The sequence below is a fragment of the Pavona decussata genome, unplaced genomic scaffold (assembly GCF_977016875.1).
Source record: "Pavona decussata unplaced genomic scaffold, jaPavDecu1.1 SCAFFOLD_198, whole genome shotgun sequence".
Classification (NCBI taxonomy): domain Eukaryota; kingdom Metazoa; phylum Cnidaria; class Anthozoa; order Scleractinia; family Agariciidae; genus Pavona; species Pavona decussata.
The window spans coordinates 520,465-536,607 of record NW_028145606.1 but is presented as its reverse complement, the minus strand read 5'-3'; the positions used below and the strand labels follow the sequence as shown (position 1 = coordinate 536,607).

At 40.3% G+C, this 16,143-nt stretch overlaps 1 protein-coding gene and 1 long non-coding RNA gene across 2 annotated transcripts in view; both read right to left on the bottom strand.

The window, feature by feature from the left end:
* The window catches only part of LOC146461431 (D-aspartate oxidase-like), a 56,836-nt gene that overhangs the window by 20,500 nt on the left and 20,193 nt on the right, over positions 1-16,143 (bottom strand). The gene's annotated exons all lie outside the window — the stretch shown is intronic.
* On the bottom strand, positions 13,904-15,845 carry LOC146461433 (uncharacterized). Its single transcript, XR_014857405.1, has 3 exons — positions 15,735-15,845; positions 15,484-15,612; positions 13,904-15,345 (listed from the first exon to the last, which is right to left on the bottom strand). It is a non-coding gene; the product is annotated as an uncharacterized LOC146461433 (long non-coding RNA).

The following is a 16,143-nucleotide window of genomic DNA, read 5'->3' as shown; positions in this document are numbered from 1 at the left end:
AAAAAGTCCTTACCTGTCTGAGTACATGTCCATAATGTAAGCTTTTTTCATTCATTCAACAGTAGCACCACCGTTTTGGCGCCTTTTTGACTTTACTGTGAGAGTCGTGTGATCAATAGGCCGCTTATTTCAACTTTTCCCGTCTTTCTTTCAATTGTTACCTTTTCTTTGTGAGAGTCTAATTCCTTAAATGTGGGCACTGAGGAGATATTCCCTGGCAGAATTTTAAAACTTGGACGCCATTTTGAACGGGTAGAAAAAAATTTCAATTTCTCCACGCGCGATCCTGGCCGTTTACACGCGTGCGCGCACGCGCGTATGGCGCAATTTTTTTTCTAAAAATAGATTTTTTGGTACAACTTATGGGAACAAGCCCACAAGTCAAAATGGCATCTCGTTACGGTCTCCATCCCTGATTATGGCTCCTGGTAAATGACACTTGATAGAAAATCAGCCTCTGCTAAGGGGGATCTACAAAGACCCTTCCTTACTTTCGTACAGAAAGGAGAGACCTTTGAAAGACGTACTCGTAAGAGCAAATTAGCTTTGAAGGTCATATTCTTCCTATCTCGACCAGTATGAGCCGTGTTTGGCCTGTCTTTATTATTTTACCAAACAAGCTCTTTCATGTCAGAATTCATCTTTCCCGCCATTTTGAATCTTGTTGAGTAAAAACAACAGCCGCTGACCACGAAAATCTACTTTCTCACTTGAGCTTTAATTAAGTTCGACTTCAGTTAGGTTCGACGTCTGAATCAACTGCCGATCTTAATTATTTGGGTCGACCTTAATAGGTATTAGGTTCGGCTCATGTAAAGTTCGACGTATGAACCGGGCCTTACTAGTTTCAAATCTCTCCTCTATGACTACTACTCTCGTGCTGTCAGAATGAACTACTATCCGGGCAAGCCTCAAACGTTTAAAAACATCTGTTTGAAATGCAACTCCACAAGATTTCTTGACGTACCAATAATGTGCTGCATGTGATGTGTTTTTTCTTTCTTTCTTTTACATATATTTTATTTCTGGGCTCGCAGTAATTGGCTACTTAGCTGTTGCGATGTCCCTGCCAACGTCTACATATTGATTGTGTTTTTTTGGGTTTTTTTTTTTTTTTGAAGGGGGGGGGGGGGGGTGATGGTGACATAAAGGCAAATCTAATAAAAGTAAACATAGTCCATTTTTCTTCAACGCAACAATTAAAACTTGAATCTGTTTTATCTCATACTTACTCCAGGAGTTTAAATCTTGGCTTTTTTGACGATGAAAATGATCTAATATCTGTATGAAATGTTGAGAGATTTTCAAATCCGCTGACAGACCCCAGGTAGTTAGGTCAAAGACCAACACTTATTCTTGTTCTGAATCACTAAAGAAAGGGCACAGTATAACCTAGCTAAATTCTTCGACTGCGGTTATGAACATTACAGCGTAGAAAAACTCCCACTTGACGAGAACATCAAGTATTTCAACTTTGTCGCTGTTATAATGTTTACCGTAATGCTAGAATTAGCGCTTACTGTTATTTAATTTTCTGGGTCAAAAGGGGGCGCTAATTCGAACATTAACGGTATTTATTTATTTATTTTTGTTTGTTTGTTTTCAGTTGATATTAGCGTTCAAATACACAAATGTGACAAACATAACGCGGCGAGCTGTGTTTGTCATGTCTGTGTATTAGTGATGGGACATGTTCTGCCAAACTCAGTTTGTCTTAGGGTGTAGCTAGGTTTCCCACCTCTATCCTGCAAGGTAGGAGGCAGTGGCGGATTCAGACCCTCAGGCAAGTAGAGGGCCCCCTCTCGAACGCTCGACGTGCTTCCGACGTCGTGCAGCAAAAAGATCTCGATGTTTCTGCCCTGCAGCTCTAGTAAACAAAACAAAACAGGTGAGCTCTCTCCTAGATTCTCCACGTGGAAGTTAATTAAGCATCCTTTTCCAATGCCGCCCAAACACTAACCCCCAAACGTAGGAAAACTAACCCACAAACGTAAGAATCCCTAACCCCCAAAACGTGAGAATTACTCATCCCCAAAAGTAAGAATCTCTAACCCCCAAAACGTGAGAATTACTAATCCCCAAACGTAAGAATCCCTAACCCCCAAACGTGAGAATTACTAACCCCCAAACGTAAGAATTTCTAACCCCCAAACGTAAGAATTACTAACCCCTAAACGTAAGAATCCCTAACCCCCAAACGTAAGAAACCTAACCCCCAAACGTAAGAATCCCTAACCCCCAAACGTAAGAATTACTAACCCCAAAACGTAAGAATTACTAACTCCCAAACGTAAAAAAAACTAACCCCCAAACGTGAGAACTACTAACCACCAAAGGTAAAAATCCCTAACCCCCAAATGTAAGAATTACTAACCCCCAAACATAACAATTACTAACCCTCAATTGTAAGAATCCCTAAGCCCAAACGTAATAAAACTAACCCCCAACCGTAAGAATCCCTTACCCCCACACGTAAGAATTACTAGCCCCCAAAGGTATAAGAATTACTAACCCCCAAAACCTAAGAATCCCTCACCCCCAAACGTAAGAAAACTAACCCCCAAGCGTAAAATATAACTAACCCCCAAACGTAAGAATCCCTAACTCCCAAACGTAAGAATTACTAACCCCCAAACGTGAGAATTACTAACACCTAAACGCAAGAATCCCTAACCCCCAAACGTGAGAATCCCTAACCCCCAAACGTAATAATTACTAACCCCCAAACGTGAGAATTACTAACCCCCAAACGTAACAATCCCTAACCCCAAACGCAAGAATTACAAACCCCCAAACGTAAGAATCCTCAACTCCCAAACGTAAGAATTACTTACCCCCAAACGTAAGAATTACTAACACCTAAACGTAAGAATCCCTAACCCCCAAACGTGAGAATTGCTAATCCCCAAACGTGAGATTCCTTAACCCCCAAACGTGAGAATTACTAACCCCCAAACGTAAGAATCCCTAACCCCCAAACGTAAGAATTACTAACCCCCAAACGTAATAATCTCTAACCCCCAAACGTAAGAATTACTAATCCCCAAACGTAAGAAATACTAACCCCAAAACGTAAGAATCCCTAACCCCCAAACGTGAGAATTACTAATCCCCAAAAGTAACAATTACTAACCCCCAAACGTAAGAATCCCTAACCCCCCAACGTAAGAAAACTAACCTCCAAACGTAAGAATTACTAACCCCCAATCGTAAGAATCCCTAACCCCCAAACGTAAGAATTACTAACCCCCAAACGTAAGAATCCCTAACCCCCGAACGCAAGAATTTCTAACCCCCAAACGTAATATTTACTAACCCCTAAACGTAAGAATCCCTAACCCCCAAACGTACAAAAACTAACCCCCAAACGAAAGAATTACTAACCCCCAAACGTAAGAAAACTAACCCCCAAACGTAAGAATTACTAACCCCAAAACATAAGAATTACTAACTCCCAAACGTAAGAAACCTTACCCCCAAACGTGAGAACTACTAACCACCAAAAGTAAGAATCCTTACCCCCAAATGTAAGAATTACTAACCCCCAAACGTAACAATTACTAACCCTCAATTGTAAGAATCCCTAAGCCCAAACGTAATAAAACTAACCCCCAACCGTAAGAATCCCTTACCCCCACACGTAAGAATTACTAACCCCCAAAGGTAAGAAATACTAACCCCCAAAACCTAAGAATCCCTCACCCCCAAACGTAAGAAAACTAACCCCCAAGCTTAAAAATTACTAACCCCCAAACGTAAGAATCCCTAACTCCCAAACGTAAGAATTACTAACCCCCAAACGTGAGAATTACTAACACCTAAACGCAAGAATCCCTAACCCCCCAACGTGAGAATCCCTAACCCCCAAACGTAAGAAAACTAACCCCCAAACGTGAGAATTCCTAACCCCCAAACGTAACAATCCCTAACGCCAACTGCAAGAATTACAAACCCCCAAACGTAAGAATTACACACCCCCAAACGTAAGAATCCCTAACTACCAAACGTAAGAATTACTAACCTCCGAACGAAAGACTTACTAACACCTAAACGTTAGAATCCCTAACCCACAAACGTGAGAATTACTAATCCCCAAACGTGAGAATCCCTAACCCCCAAACGTGAGAATTACTAACCCCCAAACGTAAGAATCCCTAACCCCCAAACGTAAGAATTACTAACCCCCAAACGTAAGAATCCCTAACCCCCAAACGTGAGAATTACTAATCCCCAAACGTAAGAATTACTAACCCCTAAACGTAAGAATCCCTAATCCCCAAACGTGAGAATTACTAATCCCCAAACGTAAGAATTACTAACCCCCAAACGTAAGAATCCCTAATTCCCAAACGTAAGAAAACTAACCTCCAAACGTAAGAATCCCTAACCCCCAAACGTAAGAATTACTAACCCCCAAACGTAAGAAAACTAACCCCCAAACGTAAGAATCCCTAACCCCCAAACGTAAGATTTACTAACCCTCAAACGTAAGAATCCCTTACCCCCAAACGTACGAAAACTAACCCCCAAACGTAAGAATTACTAATCCCCAAACGTAAGAAAACTAACCCCCAAACGTAAGAATTACTAACCCCAAAACGTAAGAATTACTAACTCCCAAACGTAAGAAAACTAACCCCCAAACGCGAGAATTACTAATCCCCAAACGTGAGAATCCCTAACCCCCGAACGTAAGAATTTCTAACCCCCAAACGTAAGATTTACTAACCACTAAACGTAAGAATCCCTAACCCCCAAACGTACGAAAACTACCCCCAAACGTAAGAATTACTAATCCCCAAACGTAAGAAAACTAACCCCCAAACGTAACAATTACTAACCCCCCAACGTAAGAATTACAAACACCTAAACGTAAGAATCCCTAACCCCCAAACGTGAGAATTACTAATCCCCAAACGTGAGAAGCCCTAACCCCCAAACGTGAGAATTACTAAACCCCAAACGTAACAATCCCTCACCCCCAAACGTAAGAATTACTAACCCCCAAACGTAAGAATCCCTAACTCCCAAACGTGAGAATTACTAATCCCCAAACGTAAGAATTACTAACCCCTAAACGTAAGAATCCCTAACCCCCAAACGTGAGAATTACTAATCCCCAAATGTGAGAATCCCTAACCCCCAAACGTCAGAATTACTAACCCCCAAACGTAAGAATCCCTAACCCCCAAACGTAAGAATCCCTAACCCCCAAAGGTGAGAATTACTAATCCCCAAACGCAAGAATTACTAACCCCTAAACGTAAGAATCCCTAACCCCCAAACGTGAGAATTACTAATCCCCAAACGTAAGAATTACTCACCCCCAAACGTAAGAATCCCTAACCCCCAAACGTGAGAAAACTAACCTCCAAACGTAAGAATTACTAACCCCCATTCGTAAGAATCCCTAACCCCCAAACGTAAGAATTACTAACCCCCAAACGTAAGAAAACTAACCCCCAAACGTAAGAATCCCTAACCCCCAAACGTAAGAATTACTAACCCCCAAACGTAAGAAAACTAACCCCCAAACGTAAGAATCCCTAACCCCCAAACGTAAGAATTACTAACCCCAAAACGTAAGAATTAGTAACTCCCAAACGTAAGAAAACCAACCCCCAAACCTAAGAACTACTAACCCCCAAAGGTAAGAATCCTTAACCCCCAAATGTAAGAATTACTAACCCCCAAACGTAATAATTACTAACCCTCAATTGTAGGAATCCCTAAGCCCAAACGTAATAAAACTAACCCCCAACCGTAAGAATCCCTTACCCCCACATGTAAGAATTACTAACCCCCAAACGTAAGAATTACTAACCCCCAAAACCTAAGAATCCCTCACCCCCAAACGTAAGAAAACTTACCCCCAAGCGTAAGAATTACCAACCCTCAAACGTAAGAATGCTTAACTCCCAAACGTAAGAATTACTAACCCCCAAACGTAAGAATTACTAACACTTAAACTTAAGAATGCCTAACCCCCAAACGTGAGAATCCCTAACCCCTAAACGTAAGAATTGCTAACCCTCAAACGTAAGAATCCCTAACCCCAACAGCAAGAATTACAAACCCCCTAACCTAAGAATTACAAACCCCCAAATATGAGAATCCCTAACCCCCAAACGTAAGAATTACTAACCCCTAGACGTAAGAATTACTAACCTCCAAACGTAAGAAAACTAACCCCCAAACGTGAGAATTACTACTCCCCAAACGTAAGAATTAGTAACCCCCAAACGTAAAAATCCCTAACTCCCAAACGTAAGAAAACTAACCCCCAAGCGTAACAATTAGTGACCCCCAAACGTAAGAAAACTAACCCACAAACGTAAGAAATACTAATCCCTAAACGTAAGAATCCCTAACCCAAAAACGTAAGAAAACTAACCTCCAAACGTAAGAATTACTAAGCTTCAAACGTAAGAAAACTAACCCCCAAACCTAAGAATTACTAACCCTCAAACGTAAGAATCCCTAACCCCAAAACGTACGAAAACTAACCCCCAAGCGTAAGAATTACAAACCCCCAAACGTAAGAATTACTAATACCCAAACGTAAGAATTACTAACCCTAAAATGTAAGAATTACTAACCCCCAAACGAAAAAAAAATAACCCCCAAACGTAACAAAACTAACCGCCAAACGTAAGAAACCTAACCCCCAAACTTAAGAATTACTACCCCTAAAACTTAAGAAATACAAACCCCAAAACGAAAGATTCCCTAACCCCCAAACGTACGAAAACTACCCTTCAAACGTAAGAATTACAAATTCTTGAACGTAAGAAAACTAACCCCCAAACGTAAGAATTACTAACCCCCAAACGTAAAAATCCCTAGCCCACAAACATAAGAAAACTAACCCCCAAACGTAAGAAAACTAACCCCCAAACCTAAAAAATACTGACACTCCAACGTAAGAATTACTAACCCCAAAACGTCAGAATTCTCAACCCCCAAAACCTAAGAAAACTAACCCCCAAACGTAAGAAATACTGACACTCCAACGTAAGAATTACTAACCCCAAAACGTCAGAATTCTCAACCCCCAAAACCTAAGAAAACTAACCCCCAAACGTAAGAATCCCTAAACCCCAAACGTAAGAATTACTGACCCCCAAACGTAAAAAAACTAACCCCCAAACGTAAGAATCCCGAACCCTTAAACGTAAGAATTACTAATCCCCAAAGGTAAGAATCCCTTACCCCCAAACATAAAAAGACTAACCCCTAAACGTAAGAATTATTAACCCCCAAACGTAAGAAAACTAACCTTCAAATGTAAGAATCCCTAATTCCCAAACGTAAGAATTACTAACCCCCAAAGGTAAGATTCCGTAACCCCCAAACGTAAGAAAAATAACCCCTAAACGTAAAAATTATTAACTCCTAAACGTAAGAAAACTAATCCCCAAACGTAATAATTACTAACCCCCAAACGTAAGAATCCCTAACCCCCAAACGTGAGAATTACTACCCCCGAAAGTAAGAATTGCTAACACCCAAACGTAAGAATTACTAACCTCCAAACGTAAGAAAACTAACCCCCAAACCTAAGAATCCCTAACCCCCAGACGTAAGAATTACTAACCCCCAAACGTAAGAAAACTAACCCCAAAACGTAAGAATCCCTAACTCCCAAACGTAAGAATTACTAACCCCCAAACGTAAGAATCCCTAACCCCCAAACGTAAAAAAACAAACCCCCAAAGGTAAGAATTATTAACCCCCAAACGTAAGAATGCCTAATTCCCAAACGTAAGAATTACTAACCACTAAACGTAAGAATCCCTAACCCTCAAACGTAAAAAAACTAACCTCAAATTGTAAGAATTACTAACCCCCAAACGTAAGAATCCCTAACTTCTAAAGGTAAGAAACCTAACCCCTGAACGTAAGAATTACTAACCTCCAAACTTAAGAAAACTAACCCCCAAAGGTAAGAATCCCTAACCCCCAAACGTAAGAATTACTAACCCCCAAAAGTAAAAATTACTAACCCTTTAACGTAAGAATCCCTAACCCCCAAACGTAAGAAAACTAACCCCCAAACGTAAGAATCCCTAACCCCCAAACGTAACAAAAAAAACTCCTTAAATGTATAATTACTAACCCTTAAACGTAATAATTACTAACCCCCAAACGCAAGAATTACTAACCCCTAAACGTAAGATTCCCTAACCCCCAAAGGTAAGAATTACTAACTCCGGAAAGGAAAAGATCCTTAACTTCCAAACGTAAGAAAACTAACCCCCAAACGTTAGAATTACTAACATCCAAACGTAAGAAAACTAACCCCGAAACGTAAGAATTACTAACCCCCAAACGTAAGAAAACTGACCCCCAAACGTAAGAATTACTAACCCCCAAACGTAAGAATCCCTAACCCCCAAACGGAAGAAAACTAACCCCCAAACGTAGGAATCCCTAACCCCCAAACGTAACAATTACTAACCCCCAAACGTAAGAAAACTAACCCCCAAAGGTAAGAATTACTAACCCCCAAACGTAAGAATCCCTAACCCCCAAACGTAAGATTTACTACCCCCGAACGTAAGAATTGCTAACACCCAAACGTAAGAATTACTAACCTCCAAACGTAAGAAAACTAACCTCCAAACGTAAGAATCCCTAACCCCTAAACCTAAGAAAACTAAGCCCCAAACCTAAGAATCCCTAACCCCCAAACGTAAGAATTACTAACCCCCAAACGTAAGAAAACTAACCCCAAAACGTAAGAATCCCTAACCCCCAAACGTAAGAATTACTAACCTCCAAACGTAAGAAAACTAACCCCCAAACGTAAGAATCCCTAACCCCTAAACCTAAGAAAACTAACCCCCAAACCTAAGAATCCCTAACCCCCAGACGTAAGAATTACTAACCCCCAAACGTAAGAAAACTAACCCCAAAACGTAAGAATCCCTAACTCCCAAACGTAAGAATTACTAACCCCCAAACGTAAGAATCCCTAACCCCCAAACGTAAAAAAACAAACCCCCAAAGGTAAGAATTATTAACCCCCAAACGTAAGAATGCCTAATTCCCAAACGTAAGAATTACTAACCACTAAACGTAAGAATCCCTAACCCTCAAACGTAAAAAAACTAACCTCAAATTGTAAGAATTACTAACCCCCAAACGTAAGAATCCCTAACTTCTAAAGGTAAGAAACCTAACCCCTGAACGTAAGAATTACTAACCTCCAAACTTAAGAAAACTAACCCCCAAAGGTAAGAATCCCTAACCCCCAAACGTAAGAATTACTAACCCCCAAAAGTAAAAATTACTAACCCTTTAACGTAAGAATCCCTAACCCCCAAACGTAAGAAAACTAACCCCCAAACGTAAGAATCCCTAACCCCCAAACGTAACAAAAAAAACTCCTTAAATGTATAATTACTAACCCTTACACGTAATAATTACTAACCCCCAAACGCAAGAATTACTAACCCCTAAACGTAAGATTCCCTAACCCCCAAAGGTAAGAATTACTAACCCCGGAAAGGAAAAGATCCTTAACTTCCAAACGTAAGAAAACTAACCCCCAAACGTTAGAATTACTAACCTCCAAACGTAAGAAAACTAACCCCGAAACGTAAGAATTACTAACCCCCAAACGTAAGAAAACTGACCCCCAAACGTAAGAATTACTAACCCCCAAACGTAGGAATCCCTAACCCCCAAACGTAAGAATTACTAACCCCCAAACGTAAGAAAACTAACCCCCAAAGGTAAGAATTACTAACCCCCAAACGTAAGAATCCCTAACCCCCAAACGTAAGATTTACTACCCCCGAACGTAAGAATTGCTAACACCCAAACGTAAGAATTACTAACCTCCAAACGTAAGAAAACTAACCTCCAAACGTAAGAATCCCTAACCCCTAAACCTAAGAAAACTAAGCCCCAAACCTAAGAATCCCTAACCCCCAAACGTAAGAATTACTAACCCCCAAACGTAAGAAAACTAACCCCAAAACGTAAGAATCCCTAACCCCCAAACGTAAGAATTACTAACCCCCAAACGTAAGAATCCCTAACCCCCAAACGTAAAAAAACTAACCCCCAAAGGTAAGAATTATTAACCCCCAAACGTAAGAATCCCTAATTCCCAAACGTAAGAATTACTAACCACTAAACGTAAGAATCCCTTACCCCCAAACGTAAGAATTACTAACCCCCAAACGTAAGAATTACTTACCCCCAAACGTAAGAATCCCTAACCCCCGAACTTAAGAAAACTAACCCCCAAACGTAAGAACAGTACTAACCCGCAAACGGAAGAATCCCTCACCCCCAAACGTGAGAAAACTAAACTCCAAACGTATGAATTAATAACCCCCAAACGTAAAAAGACTAACCCCCAAACGTAAGAATTCCTTACCCCCAAACGTAAGAATTACTAACCCCCAAACGTAAGAAAACTAACCCCCAAACGTAAGAATCCCTAACCCCCAAACGTAAGAATTACTAACCCCCAAACGTAAGAATCCAGAACCCACACAGCAGAATTACGGCTCTTCTGTAGGCTAACCTGAGGGTTCGACAAACACGTACGATTGGCAGAATCCAGAGCACTTGGTGGAAGTTATTAATGTTGGATGTGTATGGGAACAAAATATCGCAGAAAACGGGTTTAACCTCTTTTGACGTTGAAGTGGAGGGAACTACTTTAATATGTTAAATCATCTGTGCCAGAAACCAAAATCAAAAGAAGCAAATATAATGAACCCAGTGACTTTACATTAAACTCGCACCCTGCTAAGTTTAAATTGATTACACATGGACCTTACCGTGTGTGAAGCGGAGAATCAGGATTTTGGGCCCTGAGAGCAAACAATTAACGGTATCAGGGGAAGCTAGTTTTTAAAAAAACATGCAGGAAGTGTAACAGGTGGAACCAGCTAAAACGGTGAGGCTCTACAAGAGCAATGATTCGTGGATCATCTGACCTCTGGCATCACGTTTTCGTATCAAGGGATGGTCCATTGTACGGATCAAATCCCTCATCACACTTGTAAACAAGAGCCATTTGTTGTCTTGTGCGCTGGGGAAATGGTGCCGAGAATTGGCGAAGATGAGGTGGTGATTATCGCCGGAAATTACGAACGTGCCAAACAAGCTGCATTAGGGGAGCGGGGTGTGGAAAGTTGCGCTGAAAAATCGGCGAGCCAAGCCCTTACTGGGGGCGAAAGAAAAGGGCCCCCAGTCCGCGCTCGCCAATATTTCTTTTCGCCGTATAGCCATACCCATATAACAAGGAGCGGTTAACCTGATTGGGAACCTGTTCACAGGCTTAAGGAGTTGTGGCATTTTCCATTCATTATCTTTCTTTTGCTCCATAGAAATCTTTTGTGGTGTAATCTGCTGAAAGGTTTCGTGTAAGGTGTTTCTTTTACGGTGAGCACCAGTGTTAACATAGGTACATTGAAAATTAGACTCAAAAAAATGTTTGGAATCAGAGAATGATTTCAAACTTGGAGAAGGCATGGCTTGGTTCGACGAATGGCATTGGGACGAAGTACAGAGTGACGCGTGTAATTGGCTGGTGTTTTCGCGCAACAAATCGTGCGTATTTGCAAATTTATATTTACGTATTACCACCTAGCTCTGCGGGCAATAAATTTTCATGTTGCAAAAAGAAACAACGTCTATTATCTGCAACATAAAAAATTCAGAAGCTGCTAATATACGGAACACAATCGCGCGAAAGAAAATATTGGATCGTGCCGCGAATGAATGGCGCGAGGCAAGTTGGATTTGCGGATTCGCCAACCCGGTACTGCCGAAGTGGGACGATTCGATTCTTAAGGACGACGCCCACTAAGGTAAAGATATTTTGCGCAGTTTATGACTATGCGGTAAAGCAGGTCTTGGCAAGGATTATTGGGATCCAAACAAGAAAATTGGGGGTAACCAAACATTTTCTGAGATCATTAAGCTTCAATTTGGAAAAAGAGATGGCACAAATTGTCATTTGCAATAATTGCTATGTATTTTAAAGCAGTTTTCACGTCTACTTTAAAATTATTGTTGCTTAACTATCTCAGAAAAATGTGTGGTGCCTCCAATTTTCTCTTTGGATTTCAATAGCCCTGGCTAAAATCTGCTTTTCTCGCATAGCCATAAACTGCACAAAAATACTACTGCATTAGGAGGCACCGTCTTTTATGCAAACAAAGTTTCCAAAGCCGGAGAAGACTTTTTTTGGAAAGGGGCATATACGACGCCAAACTACCAAGGTTGGCAGTAAAATCCGATTTAAATGGGTGGTGAAACATATTCTGAGCAAATTGTGAATTGTATAAGATTATCAGTCATTTGGAAACCGATTCAGTCTGTAAACTCTAGCTAACCATGCTAAAGTCCGCGAGAAAAACTTCAAGAGAAAAGCAAAAATTTATCCTTCAAAATTTACGTAAATTATTAGAAATCCAATTTAGTTTCTTTTTCTTTCGTATCGTGTTTGCCCCTTTCCACAATTGCGTATTTTACCGCGAAAAAAAGTCGGTTTGATAATTAGGTAGGAAACAGCCAACAGACAAAGACAAGACTAGGAATAGCCTTTGCTGCAGTGAATAGCAAGAAGAAAGCAGAGAGAATTACTCAACTAATTAGAGCAATTTTCAATTGAGTGTCGAAAGTAATCGCGCGTTTACTTTGTTTTGCTTTACTACGCTCTGTGATTGGTTGGCAAAACTCGCGCCACTTTCTCAACCAATGAGAATAGAGCATGAAAACCGACTTGCTCGCACGTATTTTTCCGCACTTGGCGCCGGTTACATGTATTTGCTTTGAATTCTGATTGGTTCATTGCGCTGTTTGCACCTGTTGGGATTGGCCAGAGTAATTACTTTGGTTTTGGTTTTACGACACTCGATTGAAAAACGCTCTATCACGGCGGACTATGCCCATACTGCTTGAATAATTCCAACTACATCTCCCTTTTCTCTTCACCGCAACATAAGCTATAAGCATTTAAAATGTTTTATTTGTCCCATTCTCAATTCAAAAGTTTAAAATTTTAACAATACTATGGTGTCACTCATGCCTTAAACTTCGGTAAAAGTTGACGCTGTTAAGTTTTAGAATCTTTCAGCTCCACACCACCTCAGTGCTGATTTCCCTCATAGTCAATGTTTGAAAAGACACCATCTATCTGAGACTTTGTTCCTGTAACTTGCTGTGGGGATAACGGAAACTGCCTAATACTGTGTGTGTACGAGTGTAAGGGAAATCATATCTGATAGTGAAGGAGGTCTGTCGCGTAAACAGCTAATTAAACTTTTGATCTTCCCTAAAAGTAACAACTTGAACAGTCGTGAAAAGGTCAGATACGTTTGAACATTAAACCGATTATGAAACAGTGTAAATCAGAAAAAGAAGCTCTTCCTTACAAATTCCAAAATAGTCTCAAGTGCGTGTTGAGTTTGGTCGGTTGTTGTTGTTGTTGCTGCTGTTGTTTTTGTTGTTAGTGTTCTTCCTGTTATTGTTGTAAGTGTCCTTGCTATCGCTGCTGTTTATGTTGTTTTGTTATATATAATGTCGTTAATTATAATAATGTCGCTGTTGTTGTTGTTAATGTCCAACGGGGTAGATTTGCTTGGGCTTGTGTTAGATTTAGGGGACTCGCACCATATATAGAGAGAAAAAAACTCTTTCCATGCACAGATGACGAATGTTAATTACGCCTGATTAACAAATGAAAGGATGGTGCCTTCTAATATAGAGTTATGTTTTTGCTGTGTATGGCTATACGGGAAAAGCAGAATTTATGAAGGGCTATTGGAATCCAAAAAGAAAATTAGGGTTAAACACACATTTTCAGAGATAATTAGGCATCAATAATTCCACAAAAAGTTTAAAATACAAAACGGTGCGTGGCATTTTTTTTTTCAAATTGAAGCTTAATTATCTCTGAAAAATGCGTGGTTAAGTCCAATTTTCTCTTTGGATTAAGATAGTCTTTGCCAAGATTTGCCGTATAATCATAAACGACGCAAAAGAACCTCTGTATTCGAAGGCACCATCCTCAAACTGAATTGACACCTGCGTTTCTGCGGACTATCCCAAGATGGGCAGATCGTATGCGCAGTAACAAAAAACCAAACGTATGAGAAGATGAATGTGTCTCGACCAGGGAGCTATATTTTCTCCAAATGTAGTCCACAAAGGGCGCATTTGTGGTTAATCTTATTAAATCTGTGCATCAATTCTTCTCAAAATCTTGTTGAAATCTTCCTGCGATATTAATTAAACATCGACAAAAAAAAGTCGTTTTCCGTAGAATGGTCGAGAATCTTCTGTTCACAAACACAGGATGTCAGAGGCTGGACATCAGCAAACTTTCGTCAAGAAATTATCTCTCAGCCAATTCATATTCATTTCTAGTGTGAAAAATTGCAATGAAATCGCAGAGATTCGTTTTCTCCCACGTATATAGCGTAAAGTTGATCATGTTGTACAACTTGTTATTTTATCCGTCATTTGTGCGTGCATTCAGACAGTTTTCTCTGAATATCACAAAAGTCGAACAAATAGAAAAAAGCAGATTGTCTTTTGAAGTTGGCTGAGTTTGTGAGGATAGCCAATTAGGGATATCTGCCTTCGAAATTCCAAAATTGACTCTTGTGTCGATCATTGATGCTGTTGTTGTTGTTGTTGTTATGAGAGTGAACAATTATCGCACCCCAGCAAGGAGCACAGGCGGCTAGACAACCTCCTACTTTATGGAATACATAATGTGTGTAAACTGCGGATGAAAGCGAATGGCTCCGATGACCATGCTCCCACCAATAGACCTTTATCACTCGGCGGCCATGTTGAGTCTCAGGAGAATAAAAAGTTTCGTTTTTGCACGGTAAGCCTCGCACTGAATTCGCGTCTGGCCAAGGCTTGCCGTGCGAAAACAAAGCTTTTTATTTCCCCGAGACTCAACATGGCCGCCGAGTGACTGCTAACCACATTCAACCCACAATTCCTTGATTAACAGTGGCCAATTTACCATCAGTTACCAACTCCATTGATAAACCAAACACTCGTTTCTACTCCCCACCAACGCATCACCGCAGTTTCTTTAGAAAACCGACAACTTATGTCGCGATATTTGATTCCTTGCCGCTTGGATTCCTTGTTGAAATTCTCGAGACGCTATGTGTGATTTTAAAATCGCTTTGGGACCCGGGATGATATTATAACTATTTTCCATTTGGTTACGTCACTTTTGCAAGGAAAAAAATTACTTTTGTAGATGGACAACAATGGTCAATCGACCGGCCCAAAAAAGAGTCGTGAAATCTTGGCGACGGCTGCGGCAAGCTAAAGTTTTCCTATTTGCTGGAAAAACAGAACACACCCGTTGAGAGGGAATCGAAAAACAAAAACAAAAAAAGAAAGAAAGAAAGAAAAAGAAAAGTTGACGATCTGGCCGTTTGTCGCAGTTCTCTGCCATTTTACCAATTGATAAACGCTTACCAGTCCGTCTTTCTCTTGTTACACACACTCAAATACTTTCTCAGATCGTGTCAGTCTTGCAAAGATTACCAATAAATTCTTTCTTCGAGACGGAGAAACTTTCTTGACGGTTTTGTTCAGAAAAAGCAGCTGAAAACACACACACAAAAAAAAAATCAACGTTTTGAAAACTATAAAGAAATGACCGCTAAATTTCAGTCAACATCACCAAAGAAACAAAACACATCCCACTGAAAAAAGGTTTGAAATACCTTATCAATGTGGAAGTTTCTCCTTGTTTCCTCAAGCAGTTTTCCAATTATTTCTTTGGGAAACTAGAAAACTTTTGACATATAAAATTTTCTTCATGCTCAAGTTTCCCGCTGACGCGGACGTGCTGCATTTTCCCGCCACTTTCTCAACTTGACGCGGCTACACGCCATTCTGCTATTCTCTGATTGGCTGATTGACAAAGCACCTCAATGACTGCTGGGAAAAGGGTGTCAGTAATAAGCATTTATCCAAAAGATTTTTGCCCTTCAGTAGCTTTCAGTTTTGATTTAGACTTTTCTTTACCTTTTAATCTTTTGGATAAATGCTTATTATCATAAAATATATAAACTCGAATCAAACTTCATAGGATTTGAGCTTTGTACAACTGGGCCCAAATGATTGCGCAGT